The sequence below is a fragment of the Petaurus breviceps genome, unplaced genomic scaffold, assembly GCF_028583685.1.
Source record: "Petaurus breviceps papuanus isolate PSGF00001 unplaced genomic scaffold, PetGlider_PUasm1.0 128, whole genome shotgun sequence".
In the NCBI taxonomy this organism is placed as follows: Eukaryota; Metazoa; Chordata; class Mammalia; order Diprotodontia; family Petauridae; genus Petaurus; species Petaurus breviceps.
In genome coordinates, this window is record NW_027185664.1 from 8944362 (window position 1) to 8948398 (window position 4037).

General features: G+C 43.2%; 1 protein-coding gene across 4 annotated transcripts in view; it reads left to right on the forward strand.

The window, feature by feature from the left end:
• Positions 1-2556: 2556 nt before the first annotated feature.
• The window catches only part of LOC138171996 (transcription factor 4), a 450737-nt gene continuing 449256 nt past the window's right edge, over positions 2557-4037 (forward strand). For 3 of the 4 annotated variants that reach the window (XM_069101609.1, XM_069101625.1, XM_069101630.1), the window contains exon 1: positions 2557-3185. The gene's annotated coding sequence lies outside the window, so the exon portion shown is untranslated. Of the gene's footprint in view, positions 3186-3949; positions 3995-4037 lie in introns of those variants that run through there. The other variant, XM_069101620.1, reaches the window with a different exon arrangement.

Below are 4037 nucleotides of genomic sequence, written 5' to 3' on the forward strand. Positions count from 1 at the left end.
CTACTATGCAATGCTACCATTCAGTCTCTGTCTTCAAGGAAGAAAGGGGGAAGAAAAGCTGCAAACAGGTGTAAATACACATACACATATACGTGTGTATGTATGTATATCATATACATATATATATATATATATATAATTGTGCATATGTAGCGATCAAAAAACATTTATCAAGCACCTACAATGTATCAACCATTATACCAACTGCAGAGAATCCAAAAGGAAGCAAAACACAGTCCCCTGCCTTCAAGTAGCTCAATTCAAAGGGGGACACAGCGAGCAAAAAACCATTTTTTAAAAACATGTTATAAAGATGATATATAGAAAATAATTAACACGGGGAAAACACTAGAATTAAAAAGAATTGGGAAAGGCTTCCATTAAACATGAGACTTTTGGCTGGGTCTGGAAGCCAAAGGAAGGCAGTAGGCAGAGGAGAGGAGAGAGGGCATTCATGGGCGGACAGCCAAAAAGAAAGCCTGGAGGCTAGTTTCTTTGTATTGGAGAGTACTATGGAAAGTGAAGTGTAAGAAAACTGGAAAGATGGGAGGGTGCTAGGTTACTAAGGGCTTTGAATGCCAAACAGAATATTCTGTATTTGATCCTGGAGGTGATAGGAAGCCCCTGGAGCTTAGACATGCACTTTAGGAAAACCACTTTAGTGGCTGAATGGAGGATGGATTAGAGTGGAGAGAGACTACAGGCAGGCAGACCCACCAGCAGGCTACTGCAATAGTTCAGGAGTTAGGTGATGGGGGTCTGCACTAGAGTGGTGGTAGGATCAGAGGAGGAAAGGAGGAACATTCTAGAGGTGCTGCAAAGGTGAAATCAACAGGCCTTGGTAATGGATTGTATAAGGTGGGGGGTGGAAGGAGAGGTCGTGAGGCATCCAGGATGACTCCTGGGTTACCAGCTCAAGGGACTGGGAAGATAATCTTATTCCATGCAGTAACAGGGGAGGTCAAAGAATGTTTTTTGGGGAAAGAGAACGAATTCTATTTGGTCCATGTTTAGCTCTTCTACTAGACATCCAGTGTGAGATGTCTGAAAAGCAGCTGGAGATGTGAGATTGGGGGTCAGTGGAAAGGCTGGGGCAGGATGGTTAGAATTGAGAATTGTTGGCTGAGAAATGGTAATTAAATCCATTGGAATTAATGAGATCACCAAGTAAAGTAGTATATAGGAAAAAGAGAAGAGGGCCCAGGACACCAATATTTAGAGGGCACGAGCTGGAGAAAGATCCAGCAAAGAAGAATGAGTAGTCAGACAGGTAGGATGAGAACCAGAATAAGATTTAAATGTATGTACCTATGAACATATATGTATATATCTGTGTGTGTTATTCTCTAAAGGAATCAGATTACTCAGGGGATGTGCTTTGTAAACCTTAAAGCACTCTCTGAATGCTATTATTTTGAGTAGGAAACTTATATAATCAATTATCAAATATTTATTAAGCCCTTACTATGTGTCAGACACTGCTACCTAGAAAAAAGGTAAAACAACCGCTGCTTTCAAGTACTTACTTTCTAACAAGGAAACTAGCACCTAAGTATACAGGGTGTCCCTAAAATCGCCTCAATTTTAAGCTTTAAATAATAATAAATATTAAATTTAAACGCTTTGGTGCTTAAATTTAATATTTAGTATTATTTAAAGCTTAAAATAAAGGCATTCTGGGAAACCCTAAGTGTGTACCAGAAACATAGAACCGTCTAAGGTAAGCTTAGAGGGGACAGGGAAAAATCTGAGCAAAAACTGCCCCGGGCTCTGGAACTCGCTGTGGGTGCGTGAGGCCACCCCATGGAGGAGGGCTGTCCCGAAGGCTTAAAACTACCAGAGTTACGGAATGGTGGGACTTCACCCCGCTCCTGCACACCCCGAATTAAAAAGAATAAAGGCCTCCACCGGGCAGCTCCTCCAGTGCTCGGGACAGAGGGGTGGGCGTCAGGACCCCCAAGCGGAGGAGAGGGACCGACTGTGCCCGGCAGCGCGCCCAGGCTCCCCTCCCTGCCCCCTGCCTTCTCCCCCAGCTTCACCCACGAAGTTCGTGGATTCGCAAGACACCTCCACCCCGCCCCCGGACCCCGGGGGGTCTCTCTACCCTCCTTACGGGAGCACACGTGGAATGAATGCGGGTGTGCGAGCGTTGGGGGGCAGGGAGAGAGGGCGTGGAAACAAGACTTCTGCTCAAGTCTGTGGAATATTGATCCAGTGACTTCCCTTAAAAAAATGCAAACCCTTCCCTCCCCCGACCTCTTCTCCAAATTCAGCCCTCGCAAAAATACATGTGTGTGTGTATGTGCCCACACATAGACACACATGTACACACATAAACACTAGATAAAGGAGGAGAGAAAGGGGGTGAAAGCAGCAGCACAAGCGCGGCTGGCAGCCACGGCCTCCCGCTCCCCTCCTGGCCCCGCCCCCTCGCTCCTTCAGCCCTCCCCCCGCCCGAGCTCCACGGGCCGCCCCCTCCCTTCCGAGAGGAGGCGGAGACAGGCTCCTCGACGCCATTTTGAGTGCTTGTCTAGCCCCAATGTTTACCACTCTATGGCTCTTCTCCTCCCTCCCCTCCCCTCCCCAGTCATTGTCTGTAAGAGCAGCGGCGGGCGGCAGCAGCAGCAGCGCTTTTCTCTTTATAAGCCCCGCAGTGCCCGGATGTGAATGGATTACAATGTATCTTTCAGGGAAACCTATTATTATCAATGTGACTCCACGGGGGAGTCAATGGTGATGATGATGGTGATGATGATGATGATGATGAGAAATCTCTAAACTTGGAACAAGTTTAAGACTTTATAGGAGACGAAGAAAAAAAAACCCAACCAACAAGATTTGTTTGAGGAAAATTATTAACTATTTTGTTTACATTTTTTTTTAAAAGAAACAATAAGGAAAAGGGAGAAAAAAAGTTGTTGGCTTTTTCTTTTTTTTTCCTTTTTTTTTTGGTGGGTGTTTTTGAAATTTTTTTGAATTTGTTTTATGGTGGAAAATGCAAAAATCAGAGCCAGGTGCATGATCTTGTGATCTGTGGAATATCTCTGAAGCAGGACTGAGTACCAGTTAAAAAGTACTTTTTGGGGGATACACACATGTGAGATACTAAGCACTTGCAGAAGATTTTCTCTTTTTCAAAAGTCTCTTTCCTTGGAATATTGTGAGAATATTTGTGGCCATTTAAGGTAAAGTTACAATTTGCTGTCAGAGTAAACTGTCTTTTAATTTAATTTGTTGTTTTGAAGAAATATTGATCCTAATGTGTTATGAAAGCAAAAGGAGCAACTTGTGAAATGATAGCAATTTGAGAAGAAAAAAAAAGTGTGTGCCTGCATTATTGTCTGTACTCGCACATGTAGAAATAACAGGGTGTGTTTAATGTGTGTACTTCAACACACGTTGAAACGTATATATTACAGATACTGCATAAGGCACGCGTGTATAACGAAACTTGAGAAGTATAAAGCTTTATTTTAACCTGAAAAGTGACGGGAAAATAGATTTTTGTAGCCTGTAGGCCCTGTAGCAGTAAATATCGAATTTAAACATATTTTGGGGGAAAGGGGACTGAGCAGCCCCTGGAAACTCGAGTGTAAAAAGCAAACAAAACAACAATCCTCCCCAAATGCTTACTTGCGAAGTTTGTAGCAATACTCTGTGGAAAAAAAAAAGGGGGGGGCAAAGTATGTTCAGTTTACAGTTAGAGGAAGAACCCAAACAGAGGAGACAACCTCCCTCCCCCCCCCAAAATTTTTTTTTGAGTTGGTTTATGTATGGAAAAGAAAAATGTTCCTCTTGGCAGCCTTTTTGCATCACGTGTATTTGCAGCCTAGTATAAACTTGCTTTGCCCTGTGTGTGAAAGAGAGCAAGAGAAAGAAAGAACTGAAGAAATTGAAACTATAATAAATTAAAAAGTGCCTCCTAGGGCAGAAACCGGCAACGATTGAACTGTTAGTGGTTCAGATAATATCTGAGGGTTTGAGGGAAAATGAGGTGCCTGATGGATTTCCGTTTGTATTTCTTTTTTTTTTTTTTT